We start from the raw sequence: 7,500 nt of genomic DNA on the forward strand, positions 1-7,500 counted from the left end.
AGAAGAAGGAGTACAGCAGTCTAGGGCTGATAAAGTAAATGAAATAAATGAAAGAAACTTGGATGCGTAATTCAACCACAAAAAGGCAGACGAAATAAAACTGGGCCAAGTGAACATCCTAGCAATTTGATGAAAACATTACTAATACTGTTTACTTCTCACTTATTTGGCTGAGGAGGGTGTTGTTCTACTATATTACATACTAGAAAATTAACCAAGGGTGACGAATTTGGCGTAAAAGTTAGCCTAGGTGCTGCTGTTCACAAGACTGAGCTCTGGTTTCGATGCTTTTTATAGTCTAGCTCGGTAACCACGGAACTGTTTAACTATTTCTGGTAACCTACTTGCGTTGTTTATTAACTTCCATAGATAACTTTTTGCCCCCTGGATAGTGATATAAACGAACACATTAGTAATCAGTCATCTAACACTGATCGTATTGATGTCATTATTTGCACTTTGTAGAAATAGTCACGATTAAGATTTGTAGGGAAAGCTGGAAGGGAGAAGATATTTTGAGGATTTAATGGATCTAAGTCGCGTGAGAGTGATGGCAGAAACAGAGAGAGACAATGTCGGGATCGGGTCGGTATTCTCTCCAAAGCGATTAATTTTTTTTTCTTACATCTTACTGTCCTATTTTCTGTTACATAAATCCTTCCAATATCGCCATAGTCTGCATAAATAACGTACAAAACAATGCTGACCATTTATATCCAAAAATAAATCGCAAAAGAAAAGGTGTTAGAGAGCTTCCTTAACCAACAGGAATACTGGCCTTGGACTCACTCTTTCACTCCAGTGACGAGTTTTATATTTCACTTTTGTTACCTTCAGACAACTCAGTTCAATTTCAAGTAGAACTCATGCAGTAAAGGTGCAAAGGAAGACTGTATATAATCTCTCCAGTTCGAAAAATCTCTAAGCTGAATAAAATCGTCTGAAGGAAGCAAGTCAGTGAAATACATCGAACTGAAGGGGGTTAAAATGAGACTACTGGATGCGTATAAAGCCGACTGACAAATCTGCAAACATAAGAGGATGGCGTTGAAAATTAGATGGAAAGATGGCTAGAGACATTAAAAGAGGAATCAAGGAGGATGTAACGTGAGACAGGACACACAGCCATCGTCTCTAAAGGCTCCATTTGGAAATGATTAAGTCACGGGCATTTATGGAACATTTGTAATTGTTATAATAAATCAGCGTACATTCCACAATATAACAGAGAGGTCAGACTTTTTTTAATCATCGCAAAGGTCAAACTTTTTTCCGTCATCGCTAAAGTTAGACTTTTTTTATTGCTAGTTCGACATTATTTCCGTCATCATTAATCAGACTTTTGCTTATCATTATTAGTCTGACAAATTTTTGTCATCATCACTATTCAGACTTTCTTTTTCATAACTCGTTAGATGTTTTTTTCATCACTAGTCATACATGTTTGTTTCATCGTTACTTGCGTCAAACATTTTTTTCATCATCGCTAGTCATATTTTGTTCATCACTTGCGTCAAAAATTAAAAGCATGCGGGGACCGAATATTAATCGCCCGCCAAAATATGTTGTTGGATGAAGTATAAATTACGGACGAAGCAAATCTGAAGAAAATTTGCAACATTCTACGGAATTTCGTCAACGCGTTTCGTAAAAGAACAATCCATATTAAACTAGAAAGGGCTCACAGAACGCTTACCTCCGCCAGTGCCAGTGCCACTAAAAAGGATCCGGATCAGGATCCCTGGATATATTATCCGGATCCGGATCCGGATCTGCTCCAAAACTTAATCAATCCTTTCTTGGTCCATGGTCCACCTTAACACAAAATTTCATTGAAGTTCATGGAGGACTTTTGAAGATATTGTGCCGGATACTCCGGATCCGGATCCGAATCAGTCCCCAAATCTAATCATTTCTTCCTTGGCCCAAGGACAACCCTTCCACAAAATTTCACCAAAATATGTTCATAACTTTTTGAGTAATTCCGGATCCGGGTCCGTGGATATAGGATCAGGATCAGGATCCCCCCCGAAATTTAATCAATTCCTTCTTGGTCCATGTCACACCTTTCCACAAAATTTCATTGAGATTTACTGAGAACTTTTGGATATATTGTGAGGGATACTCCGGATCCGGCCCATAATTAAATTATTTCTTTCTTGGCCCATCGTCCACCCTTTCACAAAATTCCATCAAAATTCATTCATAACTTTTTGAGTGATCCTGCTAACAGACAGACAGATAGACAGACAAACAAACAAACAAACAAACGCGGAGAAAAACATAACCTCCATGGCGGAGGTAAATATATATGGCGGCCTGGCATTCGGTCGTCTTTTATCAAATCCACACGAAAAATAATACGCATCAGCATATCCACATGGTTGATGTTTCCTGAAACTTTGGTAAAAATTCTCCCACAACTTTTCAAGATAATCTGGCATTAGATACACACACACACACACACACACACACACACACACACACACACACACACACACACACACAGAGTAAATACAACTAAAGAAACACCACCAACCCATCGTAAACAAAACCAGGTGTCAGCCGCCTTTGCAAAGCCTAAATTACGACCCACTTTGTCTCAACGGGGAATATTTTTGCAGCCCCGCCTTTTGAATGCGACCGTACGTTTTCCCAGCAACAGGAGACGTGAGCAATATAACGAGTAATATAAAGTACGATTTGTATTTATTATTTAGTTGTACTGTGTTACCAAGAACCTGTTTCCTTTGGGGCAGCTCTGTTAACTTTATGACTGAGGTGATTTTCTTGACGTTAGCTCTTCCAATCGCATTTTCTATTTAATTCTTGTCATTTCCAGACGATTTTAATCAGCTAAGGAGAGAATCTAAGCAGAGTAGAGCTGGAGGGGTTGGATTTAGCCTTCGTTTAAATCCATCGTTACAGGAGTTCTCACTCATGTAGAAAAAATTCGTCTTGAACTGGATTGATTGAGGTGTAAAATATCTAATCAGACCGAGGAGGTTACATACAGAGTGTCCCGCGATATCCTTGAGAAACTTCAGGAGGATTCTGTGTGTGTGTGTGGGAGAGAGAGATAGAGAGACAGACAGACAGACAGACAGACAGACAGACAGGCGGACAGACAGACAGAGACGGGATGGAGGGAAGGAGGGAGGGAGGAAGGAAGTCTCTTGATCAATGTAAATTAGTCAACCTTTAGGCGAAATATAATGCTAAGTAGGTATTTGGCAGCCAGTGGGTTGATGATCTTACTATAATTGCTGTTGAGGTTTTATTAACTTAAGTCCTGAGTGTGAGTCGGTAATATTATCTTCATGTAAATCTAAATATTATATAATCAAGCAGTGAAAAATATCAAAAAATAAATATAATCAACACCGGAACATGGACGCACAGCCAATTTGCTGTTATTATTAATGTTGTTGTTGGTGGCGGTGGTGGTGTTGGTGTTGTTGTGACCCCGGGCTCATTTGAACGTGAACCCAGTGGATTACAGACTTAAACTGCCCTTCTGCGGTCCACCATCCTGCTTTTGGGGGATAGGGAGGGAGTTGAGGACGCCTGTATGACCGAGTAGCGAAGTAACCATTTACGAATACTGTATAAGGTTGCCAGCATGTGAAGGCGACCCTCTCCAGCACCAATTAAAGACACATTCTGCGAGCTTGAGGGAAAACACAGATCAGGCACGTAACGAAAGATGGTCAGTAATGGAGCCAGACCGGAGACATGTAAAATTATGTATTCCACAAAACAGGTATTAAATTCATTACCTTATTCCTGCCCTTCTGGAAATCTTTATTGCATTAATTTAACACTCTCTGGTTGTTCTTACTCTCAGCTGAGAAAAATTGTCTGGTGCTATTTGGAATGAATATCAAAGTCGTCCTGATCATGAGAGGGTTAATGGAACCAATGTAACCTGTCTCCTATGACTCATTCTTAGCTGAACAAAATCGCCTGGATGTAGCGGGAATAAAATACTCGAATCGTCCTGACCGTGAAAATTAATTAGCAAGTACTGATCGTGGAATTTCTCGTGAGTTGGAAATGAGCTTACTTGAGTGGTGTGTGTGTGTGTGTGTGTGTGTGTGTGTGTGTGTGTGTGTGTGTGTGTGTGTGTGTGTGTGTGTGTGTGTTTGTGTCGTGAAAGGTACAGTGTTAACTTGTAAGTATCAGCTTTCTCTGAACCTTGATTACTCAAGAGGAAATTATCAGTGGAATGTGTTGAAAGCAAGTGAACCCACCCACCAAGAAGCTTATCCATGTCTACCAGTACCTTAACTCTACACTCACCTCACACACTTGTCATCACCCTTACAGTCACCTTCATCTTCCCCTCCCTCCCCCCTCCACACATAACCCACACTCCTCCCTCGTACCCTTTCATACACTCACCCTGCATTCTCCCATGCATGTATCCTTCCCATAGACTTTACCTGCATCTTTCCTATACATTGAGCCCATATTCTTCCCACACACGAAGTCGATTCCAGCCTGGGTTATAGGGCAATCTGATAATTTAGCTTTTGTTGAAACAAGACGTAACTAAGCTTCCACAAGACGCAACGATATGTCATGAAAATACCCCTGCAAACACGATTGCAGTAATCTTCAATGAGACAGTCCTAGCATCCCGGTGTCTAAGTAGTGACGTATGATAGTTTAGGAGAGTGAGAGTCCTTAAGGAACAGACTATCAAGTCTATGTCCAGAGTCGAAATTATTTAAAAAAATAAGCAACAAGGAGCACTTAGAGAGTACAGCACCGGCATAAACCAATTGGTTTAAGAGCCGAGTAGCCTACTTCATATTGCTCTGTGACCATGACATACAACTGATGCACTCAGAATCGAATTGTTTCTCAACCTTTCCACCAAGTTTGACTCACATCAGATCAGGACTTCTGAGCTGACTTTGGCCTGTGGCTTTGACTTTTTAACTATGTCTGTAGCCCTAACCTTTGACTGTCTTCTCAAAAACAAATCTTTAATCTTTTTCTTATCCCGAAACATGCCTCACCTTTGTTTTAAAGCGGGTATTTTTTTAAACTGACCTTGCCAAGAGACCCTGACTTTTGGGCTACTGTTCTCAAAAACAATAGGTCAGCCCCTAACCTGATCCTCAACCATTCTGCTGGTTTGACTCAGATCATATCTGTTTCAGCTGTTTTGTTCACACACGGTTACGCGGGTCGAGCTTTGGTCTTGTCCTGTTATCTTGACCTTTGACTGATTGTTCTCAGACTCAAATTTCTTCATGTCCTACCCTCAATCCTTCACCCAAGTTTGGTCTAAGCTGGGTAAATACTGTTCAAGCTCACCTTGCTAAATTAAACTTTGACCTAGCCCTGTGACCTCGGCATGTGACCTATAGTTAGCAAAACCAATAAATTCTCTCCTTCACTAACCCTCAACTTCTCGACCTTGAGTGATGAAAATAGAATAAAAGCTGATTCACTTATTTTGCCTACACACACACACACACACACACACACACACACACACACACACACACACACACACACACACATAATCCTCCTGGAATTTCTCACGGATTTCGCGGGACACCCTGCACTTAACCCCTTCAATCCTATTTCGTATTTAACATCTTCATCAATAGTGCTGCCTACTTCTTCCTTAGCCTTTATCATTCTTTTTCTGTGCCTGCCCTCCTCTCTTCCTATTTCTCCCATCTCTCCTGTCACTTCTTATTGCTTTTCTTTCCTTTACAGGTGGCTTTACATTGAGCGACAAGCCAAATGGTTTCCTTTAAGCCAAGAAACCATTTACAACGCTGGGTGGTAACCATATAACCAAACCATACGTGCTCCCTACGTGTCAAGTGGGTTGGTGGAGGGTTATTGCCCTCCCTGTAAAACAAATAACTCAGAGTCAAATGGCCACCCCGTACGGGATTATGACGTCTGGCAATAGATAGAGAGATAGATCAATCCACTTCAAGACGATTTTTCCAGCTTGAAGGAGATCTCGTGTAAGAAAGGATTTAAACGAAGGCTAAATTCGACCCATCCAGCTCTAAAAACCTCTGTTTAGAATCTCTCCTCATCTGAGTAAAATCGTCCAGGAATAACAAGAATTAGGTAAAAAATGCGACTGCAGGAGCTAACTTGAAGAAACTCGCCTCAGTCATAAAGTTAACAGAGCCACCCCAAAGGAAACAGGTTCTTGGTAACACAGCTCGACTAAACAATAAACACAATTCGTTTTTTACATTACTAGTTATATTGCTCACGTCTCCTGTTGCTGGGAAAACGTACGGTCGCATTCAAAAGGCGGGGCTGTAAAAATGTTCCCCACAAAAATATTCCTCGTTGAGACAAACTGGATCGTAATTTAGGCTTTGCAAAGGCGGCTGAGACCTGGTTTTGTTTACGAGGGTTGGTGGCGGTTCTTTGGTTCTCTCTCTCTCTCTCTTTCTCTCTCTCTCTCTCTCTCTCTCTCTCTCTCTCTCTCTCACACACACACACACCCTGCCCACGTTGAGTAAAACATTACTTCATTCTCCCTCCGCGAGCGTAGATAGACAGATCTAATCTGAAAGCATTCCCCTTTGTAACATGAGCTCACGTAACGAGTCAAGAAATTACTTCAGCCGGGACAGTGATCTCTGCGATCTGGTGTGAGGTAGGACTCTTTGATGGTGATGTAATAGACAGCATTCTCGACGACACAGGGGATTGCACCACCTCTCACCCAGCGACTTAGTTTGCATATTACGTCTTTTCATCCTCTTGTTCGTTAATGAGTCACACTATACAGATAAACGTAATATACTGTACAGTATGTATAAATAACAATAAAATATGCACGGTATAATAAATAGCTAGGAAAAAAATGCAACGAAGTCTCTTTTTCAATAAAGAGAAAGACCCGGTGAGAGGTGATGATGTAGTGGTCGCAGATTACAACCAACGAGGGACATAATTAACTAAGCTGTTTTGGTACTGGGGATTTTGGTCAGCTTCTCCTAACTCCTTGATTCGAGTGACATTTTTTAAGGTTAGAAAAATCCTCTTGTATTGAAGGTGAATAAAGTTATATTTACTGTCACCTCTCCGGCTTCAAAACTTTCTCCTTAAATGAATGTAGCGTAGGCGATATCAAGGACAAAATAAGAAAAAACGCCATCATGCTACCCGGGTTAACAGAGTGAGATTGATGTCTTAGGGCTTTAGGTGCCTGTAGATGGCTGCCCGACTTGTGCTTTGAAATAATGAAAATGTCGGTGAAGAAGGATTTACATTAATGCCTATCATCTTCAGAAGGTAACTTAAGGCAGTCAAATTTTGCTATGCTCGGTCTTATCCTAAAACACGACCGCAACCTTCATGTTAAATCCAGGTCCCCACTTATACTCCTGGACGAATAAGGATAAAGGGAAACGAACTACAGTATATCCAAGAGTCCGGCTGGTCCGAGAATCGAACTCTGATTCTTCCAGTTGCTGTTTGGACATGCTATCAATGCGCTAT

General features: G+C 41.0%; 1 protein-coding gene across 1 annotated transcript in view; it reads right to left on the minus strand.

Annotated features, from left to right (window-relative positions):
- Nucleotides 1-7,500, minus strand: part of LOC145409245 (uncharacterized) — a 16,738-nt gene that overhangs the window by 8,577 nt on the left and 661 nt on the right. The window lies entirely within an intron of this gene.

The sequence above is a fragment of the Coenobita brevimanus genome, chromosome 80 (genome assembly GCF_032717465.1).
Source record: "Coenobita brevimanus isolate Jiangsu-jjx chromosome 80, ASM3271746v2, whole genome shotgun sequence".
Classification (NCBI taxonomy): domain Eukaryota; kingdom Metazoa; phylum Arthropoda; class Malacostraca; order Decapoda; family Coenobitidae; genus Coenobita; species Coenobita brevimanus.